The sequence below is a fragment of the Eubalaena glacialis genome, chromosome 10 (genome assembly GCF_028564815.1).
Source record: "Eubalaena glacialis isolate mEubGla1 chromosome 10, mEubGla1.1.hap2.+ XY, whole genome shotgun sequence".
NCBI classification, from domain to species: Eukaryota; Metazoa; Chordata; class Mammalia; order Artiodactyla; family Balaenidae; genus Eubalaena; species Eubalaena glacialis.
Genome location: NC_083725.1, coordinates 11,893,166 through 11,918,100, shown reverse-complemented (window position 1 = coordinate 11,918,100; position 24,935 = coordinate 11,893,166). Strand labels below are relative to the sequence as shown.

The 24,935-nt window shown below is 37.9% G+C and overlaps 1 long non-coding RNA gene and 1 other non-coding gene across 3 annotated transcripts in view; one reads left to right on the top strand and one right to left on the bottom strand.

The window, feature by feature from the left end:
• Positions 1–24,935, bottom strand: part of LOC133099566 (uncharacterized) — an 85,483-nt gene that overhangs the window by 46,268 nt on the left and 14,280 nt on the right. For both annotated transcript variants that reach the window (XR_009702355.1, XR_009702356.1), the window contains exon 2: positions 20,137–20,317. This is a non-coding gene — a long non-coding RNA (uncharacterized LOC133099566). The remainder of the gene's footprint in view (positions 1–20,136; positions 20,318–24,935) is intronic.
• On the top strand, positions 837–943 carry LOC133100199 (U6 spliceosomal RNA). The gene has a single exon (XR_009702437.1). It is a non-coding gene; the product is annotated as a U6 spliceosomal RNA (small nuclear RNA).

Sequence of the window (24,935 nt, the reverse complement as noted above, 5' to 3'; positions counted from 1 at the left end):
AGACAAGTGTCTGCACATCACCAGCTCTGGCCACCACCACTGCCTGCCCTGGTCCCTAGCCACTGGAACTGGAGGCACCAATGAGGACTCTAACAGGCCTTGCAGCCACTGCAGACCCTTGCAGTCCTTGTCTAGGACCATGCAGTTGTTGATGTCTTGGACCCTAGCAGCCCAAGCTGATGAGACATCATAACCCCTGGACGTGGACCATCACAAGTCCCCACATGTGTGGACCTAGAGTCACAACATGCTCCAGCATGCTGTAGAGGTCCTTCCTTACCAAGGTCAGTCCATAAAATCTGAAAGGGACTGTTTCTTCACATACAAGGCTAGAGAGATCACAAAGAATCAGGGAACCATGACACCACTGAAGGAACACAGTAAACTTCCAGTAACCTCAAGGAAATGAAGATACATGAATGCCTGATAAAGAATTCAAAATAATTGTTCTCGAGATGCTCAGAGAGCCACAAGAGAACACAGATAAACAATTTAAGAAAATCAGGAAAACAGTATGAAACAAAATGAGAAGTTCAACAAAGAGAAAACACAAGAAAGAACTAAACAGAAATTTTGGAGATGAAGAATACAATGACTGACCTGAAGAATTCAACAGACAAGTTCAATAGCAGACTGGATAAGCAGAAGAAAGAATCAATCAATAATTCAAAGACAGATCATTTGAAATTATCCAGTCAGAGGAACAAAAAGAAAAAAAATTAAAAGGAATGAAAAGAAGCCTACAGAACTTATGGGGCATCCTTAAAAGAAACAATTGATGTATTATTAGAGTCCCAGAAGGGGAAGAGAGGGAGAAAGGGAAAGAAAACTTACTTGTGCTCGCTTTGGCAGCACATATACTAAAATTGGAACGATACAGAGAAGATTAGCATGGCCCCTGCTCAAGGATGACACGTAAATTTGTGAAGCATTCCATATTTTCTGAATTGGGAGATTGGGATTGGCATATATACACTAATATGTATAAAATAGATAAGTAATAAGAACCTGATGTATAAAATAAATAAATAAATAAAATTCAAAGAAAAATGAAATAAACTGAGAGAACAAGGGAAAAAAAAAAAAAGAAAACTTACTTAAAGAATAATGGCTGAGAACTTCCCAAAACAGGAGGGAATTAGACATCCAAGTTCATGAAGCTAACTGGTCACCCCAAAATTTCAACCCCAAATGATTTCCCCAAGATATATTATAATAATACTGTCTAAAATCAAAGACAAAGAGAGAATCTGGAGAGCAGCAAGAGAATAGAAGCTTGTCACTTACAAGGGAATCCCCATAAAGCTATCAGCTGCTTTCTCAGCAAAAACCTTATAGGCCACAAAAGAGTGGGATGATACATTCAAAGTGCTGAAAGAAAAAAAACCTGCCAGCCAAGAATACACTACCCAGCAAAGTCATCCTTCAGAAATAAAGGAAAGATAAAGACTCTTAGACACATAAAAGCTGAGGGAGTTCACCATAACTACACCTTCCTTACAAGAAATATGGAAAGGAGTTCTTCAAGCTGAAATGAAAGAATGCTAATTAGTAACATGAAAATATACATGAAAATACAAAACACATTAGAAAAATATATAATCAAATTCAGAATACTCCAATACTGTAACATGGTGGGTGCTAATATTAAACTCCAGCATAAAGGTAAAAGGACAGAAGTATTAAAAATAGCTATAGCTACAATAATCTGTTAATGGATACACAGCATAAGAACATGTAAATTGTGACATAAAAATAATAAGATGTGGAGGAGGGAATAAAAGGGTAGAGTTTTTACATGCAATTGAAATTAAGTTGTTATCACTTAACATAGACTCTTAAACCTGTCTATAAGAAGTTTCATTTAGGGACTTCCTTGGTGGTCCAGCAGTTAAGATTCTGTGCTACCAATGCAGGGGGCCCGGGTTCGACCCCTGGTCAGGGAACTAGATCCTGCATGCTGCAACTAAGAGCCCGCATGCCACAACTAAAGATTCCACATGCCGCAACTAAAAAGATCCTGCAAGCTGCAATGAAGATCCCGTCCCCTGCAATGAAGATCCCGCATGCCCCAACTAAAGACCCGGTGCAGCCAAATAAATAAATTTTTTTTTTTAATTAAAAAAAAAAAGAAGTTTCATGTAAGCATAAGGGTAGCCACAAAACCAAATCTATAATAGGTAAAGACAAACTAAAAAGCAGGAAATCAAAGTACACCACTACTGAAAATCCTCAATGCACAAAGGAAAACAGCAAGAGATGAAGAAAGGAACAAAAGAACTATAAAACAGCCAGAAAACAATTAACAAGATGACATTAATAAGTCCTTATTGACCAATGATTAATTTAAATGTAAATGGATTAAATTGTCCAACCAAAGTATATAGAGTGACTGAATGGATAAAAAAACAAGACTCAACTACATGCTGTCTACCAGAGACTCACTTTGACTTTAAGGACACACTCAGGGTCAAAGTGAAGGAATGAAAAAAGATATTTGATGTAAATGGAAACCAAAAGAGAGCAGGGGTAGCTATACTTACATCAGACAAAATAGACTTTAAGTCAAAAACTGTATTAAGAGACAAAGAAGGTCATTATAAAATGATAAAGAGGTCAATGTATCAAGAGGATATAACAATTATAAATATACAGGTATGCGACATTGGTGCTCCTAAATATATTAAGCATACACCAACAGATACAAGGGAGAAATAGACAACAATACAATTATGGTAGGGAAATTAAATATCCAGTTTTCAGCAAAGGATAGATCATCGAGACAGAAAATTGATACAGAAACACTGGACTTGAACTATATTTTAGACCAAGTGGATCTAGCAGAAATATAAAGAGTATTCCATCCAAAAGCAGCAGAAGACACATTCTTAAGCGCACATGGCACATTCTCTAGGATAGATTGTATGTTAGGCCACAAAACAAGACTTAGCAATTTTAAAAAGACTGAAATCATACCAAGTACCTTTTCCAACCACAATGGTATGAAATTAGAAATCAATAAAAAGAGAAAAACTTGACAATCCATAAAAATGTGGTTGTTCACCCCTGAACAACTAATGGGTCAAAGAAGAAATCAAAAGGGAAATCAAAAAATATCTTCAAACAAATGAAAATGGAAACAACATACCAAAACATATGAGATACAGCAAAAATTGTTCAGGTGGGAAGTTTATAGCAATAAATGTGTATGTTAAGAAAAAAGAAAGATCTCAAATAAACAACCTAACTTTACGTCTCAAGGAACTAGAAAAAGAACAAACTAAGCCGAGTCCAGTGTTAACAGAAAATAAGGAAATAACAAAGATCTGAGCAGAAATAGAGAATGGAACAAAATGGTTTTATGAAAAGTTAAATAAAATTGAAAACTTCAGCTAGACTTACTAAGAAAAATAAGAGAGGGCTCAAATAAATAATATTATAAATGAAAGAGGGGACATTACAACCAATACATAGAAACCCAAAGGATTATAAAAGACAACTATGAACAATTATATGCCAACGAATTGGACAAACCTAGAAAAAATGGATTAATTCCTAGAACTTAAAACCTATCAAAACTGACTCAGGAAAAAAACAGGAAACCTGAACAGACCAATAATGAATAAGAAGAGTGAATCGCTAAACAAAAACCTCCCAACATAGAAAAGCCCATAACAAGATGGTTTCATGGATTAATCCTACCAAACATTTAAAGAGGAATTAATATCAATCCCTCTCAAACTCTTCCAAAAAGTTAAAGAGGTGGGAACACTCCCAAACTCATTTTATAAGGCCAGCATTACTCTGATACCAAAGCCAGATAATATCACTACAAGAAAAGAAAACCCTGATCAATATCAACAGGTCAATATCCCTGATACATATAGATGCGAAAAATCTCAACAAAATACTAGCAAACCAAATTCAATAGCACATTAAAAGGATCATACATCATGAGCAAGTGAGGTTTATCTCTGGGATGCAAGGATGGTTCAACACATGCAAATTAATAATGTGAATCACATGATCATCTCAATAGATGCAGAAAAAGCATTTGACAAAAGTCAACATAGTTTCATGACAAAAACTCTCAACAAAGTGGGTACAGAAGGAACATACCTAAACATAATAAAGGCAATATATGGCAAGTCCACAGCTAACATCATACTCAACAGTGAAAGGTAGAAAGCTTCCCTCTAAGATCAGGAACAAGACAAGGGTGCCCACTGTTACTGTTCCTATTTAGCAAGGTACTAGAAGTCCTAGCCAGAGCAATTAGACAAGTAGAAGAAATAAAAGGCATCCAAATCAGAAAAGAAGTAAAATTGTCTTGGTTTGCTGATGACATAATCTTGTATATAGAAAATCCTAAAGATACCATCAAAAAACCATTAGAGGGAATTCCCTGGCAGTCCAGTGGTTAGGACTCAGTGCTTTCACTGCAGGGGCCCGGGTTCAATCCCTGGTCAGGGAACTAAGATCCTGCAAGCTGCATGGTGCAGCCAAAAAAAACTTAGAACCAAATAAGTCCAGTAAAGTTACAGGATACAAAATCAATATACAAAAATCAGTTGCATTTCTGTACACTAACAATAACTATCTGAAAAAGAAATAAAACAATCCCATTTACAATAGTATCAAAAAGAATAAACTATCTAGGAATAAATTTAACCAGGAAGTGAAAACTGTAAGACACTGATGAAAGACATTGAAGATGACATAAATAAATGTAAAGATATTTCATGCTCATGGACTAGGAGAGTTGACATTGTTAAAATATTTATACTACCCAAAGCCATCTAAGGACAGACTGCAAACTCCATCAAAGTTGTATTTTTTACAGAAATAGAAAAAACAACCCTAAAATTCATATGTAACTACAAAAGACCCCCTAGACAAAGCAATCTTGAGAAAGAACAAAGGTGAAGACATCACACTTCCTGATTTCAAGGCAATTACTTCATGATACAGGCATAAAAAAAGACACAAAGACCAATGGAATAGAACGGAGAGCCCAGAAATAAATACACACATACACAGTCATCCAATATTTGACAAGGGATCCAAGAATACTCTATGGGTAAAGGACAGTCTCTTCAATAAATGGTGATGGGAAAACTGGATAATCACATGCAAATGAATGAAAATTGATCCCCTATCTAATACCACTCACAAAAATTATCTCGGAATGGATTAAGAGCTTAAATGTAATACCTGAAACCATAAAATTCCTAGAAGAAACCATAGATAAAAATCTCCTTGATACTGGTCTTAGCAAGGCTTTTTGATATGACACTAAAAACACAAGCAGCAAAGGAAAAAAATCAGTAAGTGGGAGTACATCAAAGTAAAAAGCTTCTGCACAGCAAAAGAAACAATGAACAAGATGAAAGGCAACCTATGGAATAGGAGAAAATATTTGCAAACCATCTCTCTGACAGGAAGTTAATATCTAAAATATAAAAGGAGATCATATAACTCAATAGCAAAATTAAAAACTCACAAATAATCCTATTAAAAAATGAGCAATGGGCCTGAATAGATATTTTTCCAAATAAGACATACAAATGACCAACAGGCACATGAAAATGTGCTCAACATCACTAATCATCAGAGAAATGCAAATCCAAACCACAGTGAGATATCACCTCACACCTGTTAAAATGGTCATTATCAAAAAAGATAAGGGCTTCCCTGGTGGCGCAGTGGTTGAGAATCTGCCTGCCAATGCAAGGGACACGGGTTCAAACCCTGGTCTGGGAAGATCCCACATGCCACGGAGCAACTAGGCCGGTGAGCCACAATTACTGAGCCTGCGTGTCTGGAGCCTGTGCTCCGCAACAAGAGAGGCCGCGATAGTGAGAGGCCCGCGCACCGCGATGAAGAGTGGCCCCAGCTTGCCGCAACTAGAGAAAGCCCTCCCACAGAAACGAAGACTCAACACAGCCAAAAATAAATAAATAAAATTTTAAAAACAAAAACAAACAAACAAAAAAGATAAGAGATAACATGTGTTGGCAAGGATGTGAAGAAAAGGGAACCCTTGTGCATTGTTGATGTAATGTAAATTGGTGCAACCACTGTGGAAAGCAGTATGGAGTTTCCTCAAAAAATTAAAAATACAACTACCATACGATCCAGCAATTCCACTTCTGCATATAAATCCAAAGGAAATGAAATCACTATTCTGTGTTACCGCAGCATTATTCACAATAGCCAAGACATGGAAACAACCTACGTGTCTATAAATGGATGAATCTAGATTTAGATATAAATAGATATAGATATACACAGTGGAGTGTTTATTCAGCTTTTAAAAAAAAGGAACTCTTGCCATTCTTGACAACATAAATGGACTTTGAGGGCATTATGCTAAATAGAATAAGTAGACAGAGAAAGACAAATGCTATATGATCTCACTTATAGTAAACTCTAAAAAAGCTGAACTCATAGAAGCAAAGAGTAGAAGTACGCTTACCAGGGGCTGGGGATGGGGGAAGAGGAGATGTTGGCCAAAGGGTACAAACTTCAAATTATAAGAGGAATAAGTTTGGGGGGGGGGCTAATGTACAGTATGGTGACTATAGTTAACAACATTGTATTGTATACTTGAAAGTTGCTATAAGGTTAGATTTTAAATGTTCTCACAATAACAACAATGGTAATTATGTGAGGTGAAGGATGTGCTAACTAACCTTACTGTGGTAAACATTTTGCAATATATACATGTATTAAATCATTGCATTGTGCACCTTAAACTTATACCATATTATATGTCAATTATATCTCAATAAAGCTGGGTGGGGGGAGAATAATTCAGCTGTAAATTTCTTGGATTACAAAGTTTGAGTCTTACGGTTTTGTTTATTTCTAGTTCTGAGCTCAGTGTTTCCTAGATCTTAGGCACAGTAGATGAAGAAATACAACTTTATGGGATCTCAATCAGTTGGTAAAAAGCAACATTTCTGAATTTAAAGAAACATTCCCTAAGGGACATACAAATCACAACACCCATGTCTGGTTTAAACCAATGTAGACTGCTGGGTATACTTCTCACCAAATCATGCTTTTGAAATATTTATTTATACTTTCTCTGCTTTGAATAAATGGCTGTAAATGAGTGAGAGAAAATTTTGATATGATCTGATCACTTAGGATAAATATTCTACTTACATAAATACAAATTGCTGTTATTATTTTTGCACCTCACTCTAGAGGCCTGAGCCAGCTTTTAAAATTTTACATATAAATTTGCTCACAAACTGGTTAGCCAAATGGTTAAAGCAAAGGCAGTGAGCCAGGAAAATTTGCATCTGGATTCTTGTAGGACTCTGGGAAAGTGTTGCCTTGCAGTCTCAGAGGCAAATTTATTTGTGTAGTACAGATGGTTGCCTCAGAACAGTTTGTAACACAAATTGCTATTATAGTGTGTCATTCTCATTAATTTAGAACCATATCAGTTTTGTCTCAGTTACAAATGGATAAAAAGTCTGTTGATTTCAAACTTTCAATTATATATACATATATATATAAATATAATAATATATATACACATATACATGTATGTATGTAGATATCTTAAAATATATCTACTTTAACTCAGGAGGTAAGATAAGGATATGTGAATGATTCTAACCCAAGTGTCTGCCTCCCTTTTTATTTGTTTATTTATTTATTTATTTGTTTGTTTGTTTTTGGCTGCGTTGGGTCTTAGTTGCTGTGCGTGGGCTTTCTCTAGTTGCGGCGAGCGGGGGCTACTCTTCGCTGCGGTGCGCGGGCTTCTCATTGCGGTGGCTTCTCATTGCAGAGCACAGGCTCTAGGCGCGCGGGCCTCAGTAGTTGTGGCACTTGGGCTCAATAGTTGTGGCTCGCGGGCTCTAGAGCGCAGGCTCAGTAGTTGTGGCACACGGGCTTAGTTGCTCCGCGGCACCTGGGATCTTCCTGGACCAGGGCTCGAACCCGTGTCCCCTGCATTGGCAGGCGGATTCTTAACCACTGTGCCACCAAGGAAGTCCCTTTTTTTTTTTTTTTTTAATGTATTTTTTAAATTGAAGTATGGTCAATTTCCAATGTTGTGTTAATTTCTGCTGTATAGTAAAGTGATTCAGTTTTACATATATATACATTCTTTTTTATATTCTTTTCCATTACGGTTTATCCTAGGATATTGAGTATAGTTCCCTGTGCTGTATATACAGTAGGACCTTGTTGTTTATCCGTTCTATATATACTAGTTTGCACCTGCTAATGCCTCCCTTTCTTGAGGGAGTACTTTCCTCTAGCACATTTAGGGATTGGTATTAGGTTGGTTCCTGGGTCAGTCCTTGTAACATCTGCTACCTACTCCTCTCTTCTGTTTTCTGCTCATTTTATATCTGATCATTACTCAGATTAACTTCTCCTGATATGAAGCTGTTATATAGCCAAGAGGGTCTCCATGGAATCGTGCTTATGTGGATTCCGTTTGATGGAGAAGATCATGGGAAGCTCCTTAGAGGTACTTTCTCTTGAGCCAAGTCTTGTAGGATGCAAGGGAATAAGCTAGACAAGTGAAAATACTTTCCAGGGAGGGGACAGCATGATGTACTTATTCATTCAGGCGAAAGGGTGAATTTGGAGCTGAAAGGCAACATTGATCACCAGCACAGTATACCCGTAGACACATGAATTGTTTGGCTTAGCTGGAGTTAAGAGATGAGCCTGCAGAAGTGACAAGATCATGAAGGGACTAGAGTATGTAATGAATATGATTATGCAGATACAGGCACTGTTTGCAGAATTTAGTGTGGTCGACAACTATTTCCCTTTACTTCATATTTTGATTACTTTTTTTCTGCCTGAGTTGAACCCACCTCAGTCTTTCTGGCATGGGTGATCTAGCAGTCTAGTTCTGTCTCACCTAGTTAGCAGTGCTCTTGAGAGTATTATTAAAAGCCCTCTGGCTTGTCTCACATTCTCCCAGCCTCTTTTCCCAACAACTGCCTGATTTGCTTGCTCCCTATTTCTAAAATTAAACCAATAAGAGTGAGCATTTAGATAATTCATCTCCTCTCTAGTAGAGCATTCCATGACAGACCATATCATGAGCTACTAGCCTGACTTTGGATTGGCTGCCCTTAGGTGAGGCCCCAGCCTCGGTGGTTGTAGGAGGGGTGGGTGGGGTAAAGATGCAGAAATCACATAGTACAGAATGTGCTACCAAAGGCTGTTCCCTCAGCAGGAATTGTGAGCCGGGCCCGTCCCCTTTGACCAGGCCCTGGGTGTGGCAGGCACTGTACTGGCATGGCATCAAGGCCCAGCTCCATCACTCACTAGCTATGCTGCCTAGAATAAGTGACTTAATCTCACAGAGCAACTGGACCCAGATTCTTTAAACTGAGAATGAAAAGTACTTAAATTGCAGAGTGAATATGAGCTTTGGAAATAAATATATATAAAGTACCTGCTTCATAGCCAGTGCTCAATAAATGGTGATACACACACACCAAACTTTACTTTTTTAATTTTTAAGAAGCACATCATGTTTAACCCAGTTTATAGATGATGCTTTTCCTAATCACTGCATTTATCGTTGAACATTTTAAGTTTTTTCTAATTTCAACTTTAAAATTTAACGCTGTGGTAAACATCATCATGAATATAGTCTTATCTTTTGAATTATTTTAAGATAAATTCTTATGATATGCTTCATTAGAACAAAGGATGTGAATTTCTATGGATTTTTAATGCATATTGTCAAATAGGGATTCAAAATGAATTAAAGAATAATTCTTAAAAATGTTGAGCTTAAAAATTATCTTGGAGACACACCTAAATAAATATTACACTTGCTTTTTTTACTTTTTTCTTATTTATAGATGTAAGTGGTATTTTATTGCTGTTTAGATTTGTGTTACTATGATTACCAATATTAGATTTAAAAATGTTTATTAGTTGATTTTCCTTTTGTGTAATTGGACTGTTCATGTACTATACTGATGAGATTTATAAAGTGTATATATTATATGCATATACTTATACACACACAAATATATATACACACATATTAATCTCATTTATGATACTCATTATATATTAAATTTTTATGTGTAATTTCATATATTTATAGATTTTCCACTTTGCCATACTATTTGAAATTTCTGTTTTTGTATCAGTGCTATATTTAAAATGCATTCTAATATATGGAATGAATAGTCCCTTTTCCTTACTTTCTTTTCTCTCCTTTTTTTTTTTTTTGATTATTTACCATCATCAAGATGGTTGCTTAGTGGGACTTCCCTGGTGGCACAGTGGTTAAGAATCCGCCTCCCAGGGCTTCCCTGGTGGCGCAGTGGTTGAGAGTCCGCCTGCCAATGCAGGGGACACGGGTTCGAGCCCCGGTCTGGGAAGATCCCACATGCCGCGGAGCAACTAGGCCCGTGAGCCACAATTACTGAGCCTGCGCGTCTGGAGCCTGTGCTCCGCAACAAGAGAGGCCGCGATAGTGAGAGGCCCGCGCACCGCGATGAAGATGAAGAGTGGCCCCTGCTTGCCGCAACTAGAGAAAGCCCTCACACAGAAACGAAGACCCAAACACAGCCATAAATAAATAAATAAATAAATAAATAAATAAATAAATAAATAAATAAATAAATAAATAAATAAATAAATAAATAAATAAATAAATAAATAAATAAATAAATAAATAAATAAATAAATAAATAAATAAATAAATAAATAAATTAAAAAAAAAAAAAAAGAATCCGCCTCCCAATGCAGGGTACACGGGTTTGAGCCCTGGTCCGGGAAGATCCCACATGCCACAGAGCAACGAAGCCCATGCACCACAACTACTGAGCCTGCGTTCTACAGCCTGCGAGCCACAACTACTGAGTCTGTGTCCCACAACTACTGAAGCCTACGTGCCTAGAGCCTGTGCTCTGCAACAAGAGAAGCCACCTCAATGAGAAGCCCGCGCACCACAACGAAGAGTAGCCCCAGCTCAACACAGCTAGAGAAAGCCCGCACGCAGCAACAAAGACCAAATGCAGCTAAAAAATAAATAAATAAATTTATAAATTAAAAAAAAAAAAAAAAAAGATGGTTGCTTAGTAAGACTAGTAAAGTGAGAGAAAATAAAATCCCTGACATCATGACTGATAAAAAGTCAGGGAGAAAGTAGAAAATTGTTGGAATAAAAAAGGATATAACAAGTGCACCAGGGATTTTTAAAATAAAACAATATTGTGGACAACTTTCTGCCGATAAGTTAGAAAACATAGACAATTTCCTGCAAACACAAATGTTACTGACTAAAACTGACTTAAGGAAAAATGGAAAATTTCAATGTATCTAAAACCATGAAAGGAATTGAATTAGGAGTTTACAATCTACAATCAGCAGAGTAGATAGATACATAAGTAAAAAGCCAACGAACTTATATGTAGCTTCTGAGTCATAGTGTTAGTTTCTAAATTAAGGATCAGGACATAATGAAATCTGATATAAGATTGATTTTATTAAAATTTGAAAGAGCCCTGTGATGCCCCTCTTACTCTAGTGCCCTAATGCTATAGACTGGATATTTGTGCCCCCTCCCAAATTCATATGTTAAACCCTAATGTGATGATATTAAAAGGAGTGATTTGGGGGGAGGTGATTACATCATGAGGGTGGAGCCCTCATGAATGGAATTAGTGTCCTTATATAAAAGGCCCCAGAGAGATCCCTTACCTCTTTCTCTGTGTGAGGATACAGCAAAAAAAGATGGCCATCTACAAACCAGGAAATGAATGTCTACCATGTCTGTCTCACCAGACAATGAATCTGCTGGAGCCTTGATCCTGGACTTCCCAACCTCCAGAACTGTGAGAAATAAATGTTTGTTGTTTATAAGCCAACCAGTTTATGGTATTTTTGTCATAACAGCACAAATGAACTAAAACACCTGAACATGTGCTTATTTTGCTTAATGGTTAATCTAGGGTTCTTTCTCTGTCTCTAACAATAGAAGATTTATCTAGATTAGTGTTTAATATTATTCATGTTATACTCCATTCTATGCACTGAAAGTTTGTCTTTTCCAAATTCATATGTTGAAGCCCTAATCCTCACTGTGATGATATTTGGAGGTAGGACCTTTGGGAAGTAATTAGGTCATGAGGATGGAGCTCTCATGAATGAGATTAGTGCTCTTATAAAAAGAAACATGAGAGAGATTATCTCTCTCTCTCTGCCATGAGAGGATACAGCAAAAAGGTGGCCATTGTAAACCAGGAAGAAGGCTCTCACCAAGAACTTGACCATGATGACAAGTTGGACTTCCAGCCTCCAGAACCATGAGAAATACATGTTTGTTGCTTAAGTCACACAGTCTATGGTATTCTGTTCTAGCAGCCTGAACAGATAAAGACACTCTACCATACTAATACAAGAATGTAAAATCCAATCCTTCTTATGAATATCCATACTCTAAAATATATTTACACTTCTATGATTAAAATATTCAAGAAATTCATCTGTAGAAGGGTATTCAAGATCTAGCCTAGACATTGTGTAATTTATATATTGAGGGTTTTTCTTACTGTTCTATTGATGTTCTATGCTCCACGATGCTTCCAGTTGGAAGAAATAGAAAAACCAACCAAGCGCATTTGACTCAAACACTAAAAAACTGACCAGCTGGCATTTACACAAAGTCCAGAGATGGGGCAGCCTCCAGGGTTGGTTGTTTGAGCAACTCACTTGTGTCATCAAGAACATAGGTTCTTTCTATCTCTTTGCTCTGTAACAACAGGGTCTGTATCATTCTACGACTGGTGACTGGTTCCCCTCTGGGTTGTAGGACAGCTGCTGGTTACAGTAAGGCCGGCTGACTTCTTTATTTACATCCAGCAGATGAGAGAAATTGCCTCTCCCTAAGACAACAAATGGAAAGTCTTTATCTTCAGCCTTTGGGGGCCAGTTTACATCCCCTCACACAACGGTAGGGCTAGGTCCTAGAAGTAATCCCTGGCTTCCTGACCAGAGGCCACCAATGGAGCTCAGCTCACTTCCTCAAAGCTCATGGCTGCCACACAATGGGAAGGGAGAAGGAATGTTGAGGAAACAAGCATGCCACCCACTACAAAAGATCTGCTCAGAAAACACTCATGCTTTTGCTGAAGTGACACTTGATTGCATGTTCATTTGGGAGTTGGCTATACAAAAGGAATTACAGTGTTTCTTCCAATTAGAGTCCGAAGTAGATCCTGCAAAGGTCAAGTGCCGGTCAGAAATCGCTGTTAGATTTCAGGCAATTTATAAAGTATCAAGGCTCCAACATCAATAAAAAGCGTAAACTGATTTTTTTCAACCTAATTGGAAAAACATGTCAGTTGTCAGATAAATCATTTAAAGCTAAAGGTGCAGCTAAGTATTAAGGGCAATGACTATATCCAAAGACATGCAAGAGAGATTCTTTCAATCCAGGCAAGACCATTCCCCTGACAATCTAAGGCTGCCTTATACCACAGCGTTGATTTATAACCACTAAGACATAACATCCATTAGAAAGCATCAATGCTCTTTATCTGTAGGAAGCTTATTTATCAGTGTGATAGCATCTACATATATAGAACACACTATTTTCTCTTTAAAATTTGTATGAAGTCATACATGCACGTTGTAACAAAACTCAATCAGCATCAATAGTGAAAAACCAAATGTAAGTTTCTTTCTCACTTAATTTCCCCAGAGTGCCCTTCTCTAAAGGTTTATCAGTTTCTTGTGTGTCCTTCCCCAGATAATCTCTATACGTGACAACATATACATCCTTTTAAAAAATATGAATGGGAACACATGCTACGTGCAGTTCTGTCCCCTGCCCAATTTCATTTAACGGTATGTTCGTACATATAGAGGGACCTAAATCTTGAATAGCTGCCTGAGGACACCCCAGGACTCTAAAGCAGAGGTGAGAGCAGCACTGAGCTCAGATGAAGAATGGGGTAGCAAGGAGTCATCCACTGCTCAGGCGGGGACGCAGTTACTAACAGGAGGTCTGGAGGAAAGCACCGCAGCACCTGAAGTGAGGGGGGAAACCTGCCAACAAGGGGCAAAAGTGATGCAGGTAAAGGAGGCTGGGGTCTCACAAATTACCTGAGGTTGAGTTTTAGTCTTTCAACCAGTTAGAGACAAACCAAAGAATTTTACCATGCGTCTGGAGACAAAGAGTTCTTCACTCAATCAATCAAGATTTTTTTTTCTATTTGTGTACGTGGTTTTTGAATGGGCTATTTTTTTTTTAGTATCTGGGGAAAACCGTAATTCGAAAAGATACAGGGACTTCCCTGGCGGTCCAGTGGTTAAGATTCCGTGCTTCCAACGCAGGGGGTGCAGGTTTGATCCCTGGTCGGGGAACTAAGTTCCCGCATGCCGCGCGGTGTGGCCAAAAAAAAAGACACATGCACCCTAATGTTCACTGAATGGGCTATTTTTGAGGAAACGCCTTACATCCCAGTGTATTCCTTCAGCTGGAGTATCCCTGTATTTGAGATTCTCTAATTCACCACTAGATGGACCTATTTGATATTTTGTCTTCCAAGAAAGAGAATGGTTTTTTTATTCAGTGAGGTCTTCCTAGCAAGGATTTAGGCCACTGACCTTAACACAAGATTTATTTGAGTTTTTAAAAAAAATAAACAATTCATTCATACAAAATAATGAATAAACTGTACTCATATACTTAAGTGATGTTACTAAAAACAAATACCTCTATGTTAAACCTCCTGGCTTAAGAAATAAAACACAACCCAATAAATCTTTTAAGCCCACCATGCCCCCTCTCTGAGCTTCTCCCTCCCCTTTTCATCCATATGAAACCAGCATTCTGAATTATAAATTACTAGCTACTTTAAAAAAGTTTTATTACGTATCCCTAAATAATATAATATCTAATTTTTACAGGTCTTGAAACTTACATAAAGAACTCATATGTATTTTTTAACATTTTTCTCACTCATCTTTCTATTTCTGAGATTCCCCTATCTTGATATGCATATTTCTAGTGCATTTTTAAAAACTGCTGTATGATATTGTGTGGTATAAATGGATTAAAATTCACTTACCCATTTTACTGATTTGGGACTTGCTTTTATTTTCATTCAGTGCTATGATTTTAAGATTCTCATTTTCATTCATGCAGCTAAAATTTAGATAGATTAAACGTTCTTGCTGTGTAGTCTAATAATTCCAATATCAATCTTGGGAGTCTGACACTTTAGTTTCTTATATTTTTTTCTGCTGACTTTTGTTTATTTGGGCTTGTTTCTTCATGTGTTTTAGTAATTTTTTTTTTAATTGTGAGTGCATGTTCCTTTGGTGGTAATTCTCTGAAAATAATGTTTTCTTTTTGTTTTCTCCTCCATGCTAATACATCTTTAATTAGCCAAAGAAGCTCTCTACTTCTCTCCTCTGGAAATCATCTCACCCATTGCTCTGTTTGGCTAATAGTCTTTGTCTCTGTCTTCAGCAATACTGAGGCAAGTACTCTTTCTTTGGTGCAGGGAAATCCATTGTTTGCTGTTTTCTCCAATGATGAATATGCTGGGAAAGCCTGGTGGCAAAGCTATTGCCATTGGCTTCCTACACATGACTCAGGTCAAGAGTCAGGTTCTCTCTCTTTCTGTCTGTGTGTGTGTGCATGTGTGTGTGTGTTGGTGATACCATCAATCTGTCCCAGGTTAGCACTTTCCATCAATGTACATGGGTTAGCAGAACTTGATGAAATGGCTAATTGATTTGGCCAAGGTCCAAATCAATCCAGAAGATGTCCATCTGGATGGTGCCCACATAGATCTTCCTCACTTCACAGAACCTATACTTGGCCTCCTCAGGCACAATTTGATGAACAACTTGGGTCACAGATCAGACGGAAATTCCCACCACTCTTGTCAATGTTGATGACACCCATGAAACTGGCAGGGTAGCTTATATCAGTGTGCAGCCTGCCCTCAATCTTAAGGAACCATGGTGTGCAGATCTTCTTTACTTTCTCTCCTGTACTGACACACTTGAGTCCCTTCCTTAGTAAAATGATGAGAGGGCCCAGTTGATGCATGAACGGCAAAAACATCAGTTAGGATGTCCAGCATCCAGTGATTTGGAACTGCTGTGTACTTCAGGACCGTAGGTCATGACTATCCTAGGCATGGGAAGAGCCGAAATCAATGTTTCACATGAATTACACAGGGAAGATTTGACCCACTAGTGCCAGGCATCTGGTATTCAGACCATGTAGGTAGCATGAATTATGTCCCCAAATCAGCACGAGTGTGAGCTTTCTTTTCTTTCTTTCTTTCTTTTCTTTCTTTTCTTTCTTTCTTTCCTTCTTTCTTTCTCTTTCTTCCTTCCTTCCTTCCTCCCTCCCTCCCTCTTTCCTTCCTTCCTTCCCTTCTTCCTTCCTTCCCTTTCTTTCTTTTTCTTTCTTTCTTTCTTTTTCTTTCTTTCTTTCCTTCTCTTTCTCTCTCTCTCCCTCCCTCGCTCTTTCTTTCCTCTCTCTTCCTTTCTTTCTTTCTTTCTTTCTCTCTTTCTCTCTCTCTCTTCTCTCTCTCCTCTCTCTCTCTCTCTCTCCCTCTCTCTCTCCCTCTCTCCTCTCTCTCTCTCTCTCTCTCTCTCTCTCTCCCTCTCTCTCTCTCTCTCTCTCTCTCTCTCCCTCTCTCTCTCTCTCTCTCTCTTTCTCTCTTTCTTTCTTTCCCTGCTTATCCTAGAGCCACACACAAACAGACAAACCTCCCTTTGAAACATTATTTTCTACATCAACCCTTCTTAGAGTTCTGGCTTATGCTAGAACCTTGGATTCTACTTCCCACCCTTCTTTGGATCCAGACTTTGTCTCCTATTCATTAGAGGCCGTTAAAAGCTGAGGCCTTCTCAGTTCAAGTCACAAGGGTAGTTGCTACTACCCTAACAATAACAACAAACCAGATAAGCTACAAAATCATAATTTTTTAAACCCACTAGAGATCTGAGGATAGAACTAAATCTAATGAAATGAAAATCTAGAAAGTAAAGAGGCCTTTCTTTAAGAGTAGAGACCTATAGGTGTTTTCATTCTAGCAGAGCAACTGAAAGAGGACAGAATACATCATAGTAGGTGATAAAAAGAGAAACCAGCCATATTTTAATGAATTTGTAAAGACCACATGTGAGCTACCATGATGCATTAGAATCCCAAGGAACCCCAACCACAGAAAGAGTATGCACCTACCTGCCAACTATTTCCCACAGGCCTTCATCCAGGGCACATAGATAGTATGCTGAAGGCTGAAAGGAGAGCAAAAGAGCTTAGAGAGATCCCATATAAGGTGCTCAGACCTTTTCCGAGTTGAGACAATGGTCCATTGCAGAGAAGCAGCAAGGCAGAAAGAGGAGATGAGAAATCCCTCTGCAGCACTTGGGCTTTTACTGAGTGCAAAGCAGTAACTGCCAGACTGAAAGCAGGACAGTAGAGCATAGAGAGATCTCCTTAGGTACATAAAGGTAGGAGTGAAACTGAAGGACAAAGAGATATTTCCAGTGACTTGAAAAGCTAGAATTCAGACTGTTAAGCAGAGAGAGAAATCACTCATGGTTCAGAAAGCTGTAAACTAACAAAGAAACATCTGATGTCTTACTGGTACTTATTTGGTGCTTCTACAGGGCTAGGGATTCTTAGCATCCTGACAGAATAAGGGATGAGCAATTCTCTGGAGGAAACATTATTTACTTCAGCCACTAATGCTCTTTTATACACTATGTCCAATGTACATTTAAGACTATGAGACACACAAAGAAGCAAGGAAATGGACCCCATGGGAGGAAAGAAGCAGACTGGGAGATGAATCAGATATTGGAATTATGAGAGAGGGACTTTAAAATAACTACAAAAATGTGTTAGAGGACCTACTAGAAAAGCTGGAGAACATTCACAAACATATGGGGAATGTCAGCAGAGAGATGGAAATGATAAAAATGGATCACATGGAAGTGTTAGAAATGAAAAATATGCTATTATAAGTGAAGAATTTATTTGATGGGATTAGAAGCAGCCTGGACACAAAGGAAGAAAAAGATCTATAAAGTTAAAGACAGTAGAAATTATATAAACTGAAATGAAAAAATAAAAATGAGAGAAAATACAATAAAGTATCTGAGATCTATGGGACACATAGATGTAATAATTAGAGTATGACGTGAAAAGGAGAGAGAATGGGGCCAAAGAAACCATTGAAGAGATAATGGCTGAGAATTTTCCAAAAATTTTTAAAGATTTCGATTAGCAAACTCTGAGCATGTGTGTGTGTGTGCGTGCGCACACACACACACACACACACACACACATAGAACACCACACACCTAGGCACATCAGACTCAAACTGCTGAAAACCAAGATAAAGATGAAATCTCAATAGCAGCCATTATATATTACATACAAGGAAACAACAATAAGAATGATTGCTGGGCTTCCCTGGTGGCGCAGTGGTTGAGAATCTGCCTGCCAATGCAGGGGACACGTGTTCGAGCCCTGGTCTGGGAAGATCCCACATGCCGCGGAGCAACTAGGCCCGTGAGCCACAATTACTGAGCCTGCGCGTCTGGAGCCTGTGCTCTGCAACAAGAGAGGCCGCGATAGTGAGAGGCCTGCGCACCGCGATGAAGAGTGGCCCCTGCTTGCCGCAACTAGAGAAAGCCCTCGCACAGAAACGAAGACCCAACAGAGCCAGAAATAAATAAATAAATAAATTTAAAAAAAAAAAAAAAAAAAAAAAAAAAAAAAAAAGAATGATTGCTGACTTCTTATTAGAAACAAGGTGGGCCAGAGACAATGAACAGACAACTTTTAAGCACTTGAAGAAAAAAAAGACAACCTAGAATTCTACATACAGCAAAATATATCCTGCAAAAGCAAACGTAAAATAAAGACATTTTCAGATTGACAAAAGTGAAGCAATTTCATCTCCAGAAGAGCTGCACTCCAAGAAATGCTAAAAGAGTTACTCAGGCTAAAGAGAAATGATGCCAAATGGAAATTTAGAGCTGAAGGAAGGAATGAAGAACACAAGAAAAGTATGTGGGTAAATAAAAAAAGACCGATTTCATTATGTTTAAGAGATAGACATACACTTATACCTAAACTGCTTTAAAAGACTATGGGCTACTTAAAGCAAAAACAATAACAATGTTTTGTGGAGTTTATAGCATATGTAGAGGTAAAACACATGACAGAGCACAAAGGAAGAGGAGATAAATAGAACCATATTGTTGTAAGGTTCTTATACTGCTCACAAAGTAGTATAATACTATTTAAAAATAAACTATGACAAGTCAAAGATGTATATTGTAATCTTTAAAACACCACTAAAAAATTCCTCAAATAGGAATAGCTAGAGAAGGTAAAATGGAATTCCAAAGAATATTCAATTCATTTAAAACAGGGCAGAAAGGCCTGGACCAGCTTCGGAGCAATGAGTGGGTCAGCGGGTGATGAGTGGGGACTAGGTGCAGTGGCCAGGGGCTGGGGGTAGACAGCCTGCCCCTCACGCCCAAGATCCTCAACTTGTCATGAGGTAGCAGTGTGCTGGGGGACTGGTAGCACCTGGAGTGACTGTAACTGCAGAAGTTGAATATCCAGGACACGTTGAGGTCCTTCATCAGGAAGAGGAGCCCCCAGAACATCTAGCTTTGAAGTCTTGCATGTGGGAGAGTTGGAGAGCTGTAAGAAACAGAGACTCCACTCTTAAAAGGCTCATGCAAAAACTCATATGCTCCAAGACCCAGTACGGAGGCAGTTATTTGAAAGACGCCTAGGTCAGACCCACTTGCTGATCTTGGAGAGCTTCCTGGAGAAATAGGAGGCAACTGGGACTCCCCGTGGGGACACAGATGCTGGCAGCAGCCAGTTTGGGGAGGTCACTCTACCACAAGGACGTTGGTGCTGGCAAGTGCCATTTTGGAGTCCTCCCTCTAGCCTTAGTGCCAGGGGATTCCCTGCCCACCAGACAGTTGGCACCAGTACTGGGACACCCCCAGACTGCACAACCAGCCACCCCAAGACCTGGCCCCATCCACCTGCAGCTGGCAGGCTCCAAACCAGGCAGGGCTTGGCAGCCAACTGGGCCAGGGACCAGTCTCACTTACCAGTGTGTCCATAGTAGTTGGCTCCACCACATCAGAAGGGCACATGCAGCCCACATAGGGGGCACTCTTAGAGCACATAGCTCAAGGGACCAGAAGGGTGTGTGCTGCTGGACCCCATAGGACATCTCCTGCATAAACCCACTTCTCCAAGATCAGGAAATGTAACCAACCTATGCAATACCTACAAATAAACACAGAGAATTAGGTAAAATGAGGCAACATAGGAATATGTTGCAAACAAACGAACCAGATAAAATCCCAGAAGAACTAAGCAAAGTAAAGATAAGCAATATACCCAATAAAGAGTTCAAGATAATAATCATAAAGATGCTCAACAAACCTGGGAGAAGAAAAGATGTACACAGTGAGAAGTTTTACAAAGACTTAGAAAATATAAACAAGAAGAACCAAACAGAGCTGAAGAGTACAATGACTAAAAATTACACTAGAAGGAATCAACAGATTAGATGATACAGGCGAACAAATCAGTGAACTGGAAGACAGAGTAGTCGAAATTACCCAAGCGAAGCAGAAAAAAGAAGAAGAAATTGTTCTAAATGAGAATAGTTTAAGAGATTTCTATGACACCATCAAGCATACTAACATTCACATTACAGGGGTCCCAGAAGCAAAAGAGAGAGAGAAAGGGGCAAAGAATTTATTTGAAAAGATAAAAGCTGAAAACTTTCCTATCCTGGGAATGGAAACAGGCATCCAGGTCCAGGAAGCACAAAGAATTCCAAGCAAGATCAATCCCAAAAGGAATGCACCAAGACACACTGTAATTAAAATGGCAAAACTTAGGGCTTCCCTGGTGGCGCAGTGGTTGAGAATCTGCCTGCCAATGCAGGGGACACGGGTTCGAGCCCTGGTCTGGGAAGATCCCACATGCCATGGAGCAACTAAGCCCGTGCGCCACAACTACTGAGCCTGCGCGTCTGGAGCTTGTGCTCCCAACAAGAGAGGCCGCGACAGTGAGAGGCCAGCGCATCGCGATGAAGAATGGCCCCCGCTTGCCACAACTGGAGAAAGCCCTCGCACAGAAACGAAGACCCAACACAGCCAAAAATTAAAAAATAAATAAATAAATTTTAAAAAAATAATAATAATTTTTAAAAAAATAAAAATAAAAATGGCAAAACTTAAAGATCAAAAGAGAATCTTAAAAGCAGTAAGGGAAAAGCAACCAGTTACATAAAAGTGAATTCCCATAAGACTGTCACTGACTTTCAGTAGAAAGTTTCAGTAGAAACTTTGCAGGTCAGAAGTGAGTGACATGATATAATTAGAGTGATGAAAGGGAAAAACCTACAGCCAAGAATACTTGGCAAGGCTATCATTCAGATGAAGAGAGAAAGAGTTTTACAGGCAAGCAAAAGCTGAGAGTCCAGCACCACTAAATTGGCTTTACAAGAAATGTTAAAGGGACTTCTCTAAGTGGACAAGAAAAGACTACAACTAGAAATATGAAAATTACAAAAGGAAAAATCTCATTGGTAAAGGCAAATATATGGTAAATGTAATAGATGAGCCACTTTTACAGCTTAAAGGTTAAAATAAAAATTAAAAGACAAAAGTAGTAAAATCATCTACAGCCACAATAAGTAGTTAAGATATACACAAAACAAAAAGATGTAAAATATGAAGTCAAAAACATTAAACTTGGGGGGGGGAAGAGTAAACATGCAGGGTTTTTTTTAATGCATTTGAATTTAAGAGATCAACTTAAAAAAAAATTCTTGTATATAAACCACATGGTAACCACAAACCAACAACATATAATAGATACACACAAAAAAAGAAAGAGGAATCCAAACATAACACTAAAGACAGTCATCAGATCACAAGGGAAAAGAACATAAGAAGAAAAAAGGAATACAAAACAAACAGAAAACAATTAACAAAATGGTAATAAGTACATACATATCAATAATTACTTTAAATGTAAATGGGCCAAATGCTCCAATCAAAACACAGAGTGACTGAATGGATACAAAAACAACACCCATATATACGCTGCCTACAAGAAACTTACTTGAGATGTACAGAAACACACATACTGAAAGTGGGGGGGATGGAAAAAGGTATCCATGCAAATGGAAAGAAAATGAAAGCTGGGGAAGCAATACTTAGACAAAATAGACTTTCAAACAAAGACTATAATAAGTGACAAAGACATTACATAATGATAAAGGGATCAATCCAACAAGAATATATAACAATTGTAAATATATATGCACCCAACCTAGGATCACCTAAATACATACAGCAAGTATTAACAAACATAAAGGGAGAAATTGACATAACACAATAAAGCCAGCATCACCTGTATACCAAAACCAGACAAAAGCACCACAAAAGAAGAAAATTTCAGGCCAATATCACCGATGAACACAGGTGCACAAATACTCAACAAAATGTTAGCAAACCAAATTCAACAATACATTAAAAGGGTCATTCACCATGATCAACTGGGATTTAACCCAGGGGTGCAAGTATGGTTCAATATTTGCAAATCAATCAATGTGATACACCACATTAACAAATTGAAAAATAAAAATCATATGATCATCTCAATAGAAAAAGCTTTTGACAAAATTCAATGTCCATTTATTATATTGATAAAACCTCTCAACAAAGTGGGTATAAAGGGAACAAACCTCAATACAGTAAAGGCCATATATGACAAGCCCACAGCTGATATCATATTCAACTGTCAAAAGCTAAAAGCATTTCCTCTAAGATCAGGAAAAGACAAGAATGCCCACTCTCACCACTTTTGTTCCAACATGGTATTGGAAGTCCTAGACTTATCAACCAGAAAAGGAGAAGAAATTAGAGACATCAAATTGGAAAGGAAGAAGTAAAACCATCACTGTTTGCAGATGACAGGATACTATACATGAAAATCCTAAAGACGCTTCAAAAAATCTATTAAAAATAATAAATAAACTCAGCAAAGTTGCAGGATACAAAATTAACATACAGAAATCTGTTGCATTTCTATACACTAACAACAAACTGTAAGGAAGAGAATTAAAAAAAAAATCTCATTTACATTGCATCAAAAAGGATAGAGTACCTAGGAATAAATCTAACCAAGGGGGTAAAAGACGTGTACTTGGAAAACTATAAGACATTCATGAAAGAAACTGCAGATGACACAAATAGATGGAAAGATACACCGTGCTCATAGATTGGAAGAATTAATGTCGGTAAAATGACCATATTTCCTAAGGCAATGTACAGATTCAGTGTAATCCCTATCAAAATACCAATGGCATTTTTCACAGAACTAGAACAAATAATTCTAAAATTTGTATGGAAACACAAAAGACCCCAAATAATCTTGAGAAGGAAGAAAAAAGCTGGAAAGTATCATGCTCCCTGATGTCAAACTATACTAAAAAGCCACAGTAATCAAAACAGTATAGTACTGGCACAAAAACAGACACATAAATCAATGGAACAGAGTAAGAGAGCCCAGAAGTGAACCCACACTTATATGAGCAATTAATCTATGACAAAGGAGGCATCATACAATGGGGAAAAGACAGCCTCTTCAATAAATAGTATTGGGAAAACTGAACAGCCACATGCAAAAAAAATCTAACTGGACTACTTTCACACACTGTATACAAAAATAAATTTTAAATGGATTAAAGACATAAATGTAAGACCTGAAACCATAAAACTTCTAGAGAAAACATAGGCAGTATGCTCTTGACATCAGTCTTAGACACATTTTTTTTGGATATGTCTCCTCAGGCAAGAGAAACAAACCCCAAAATAAACATTAAACTAAATGGGATTACATCAAACTAAAACTCTCCTGTACAGCAAAGAAAACCATTAACAAAATGAAAAGAGAACCTACTGAATAGGAGAAAATATTTGCAAATGATATATCCAATAAGGGGTTAATATTCAAAATATGTAAAGAACTTATATAACTCAACAACAACTTAAAAAAAACAACCTGATTTTAAAATGGGCAGAGGAGTTGAAGAGACATTTTCCCAAAGAAGACATACAGATGGTCAACAGGCACATGAAAAGGTGTTCAACATCACTAATTGTGAGGGAAATGCAAATTAAAACCACAATGAGATATAACCTCACACATGTTAGAATGGCTATTATCAAAAAGGCAAGAAATAACAAATGGTGACAAGGATGTGGAGAAAAGGGAACCCTCCTACACTGTTGGTGGGAATGTAAATTGGTGCAGCCACTATGGAGAACAGTATGGAGGTTCCTCAAAAAATTAAAAATGGAACTAACTACTGTATGATCCAGCTATCCCATTTATGGGTATTTATCCAAAGAATATGAAAACACTAATTAGAAAAGATATATTCACCCCTATGTTCACCACAGCATTATTAACAAGAGCCAAAATATGGAAAAAACCTAAGGGCCCATCAGTGGATGAAAAGATAAAAAAAGATGTGGTATATATGTACAATGGAATGCTACTCAGCCATAAAAAAAAGATGAAATCTTACCATTTGGACAACAAAGATGAACCTCAAGGTATTATGCTAAGAGAAATAAGTCAGACAGAGAAAGACAAATACTGTATGATTTCTCTTATATGTAGAATCTAAAAAACAAAGAAAAAAAACCAAAATAAATTAACAAACTAAACCAAACAAAAACAAATACATAGATACAGACAACAGAGTAGTGGTCACCAGAGAGGATGGGGCAAAATGGGCCAAGGGGATCAACTGCATGGTGATGGATGAAAACTAAATTTTTGGTGGTGAGCACGCTGTAGGGTATACAGAAGTAGA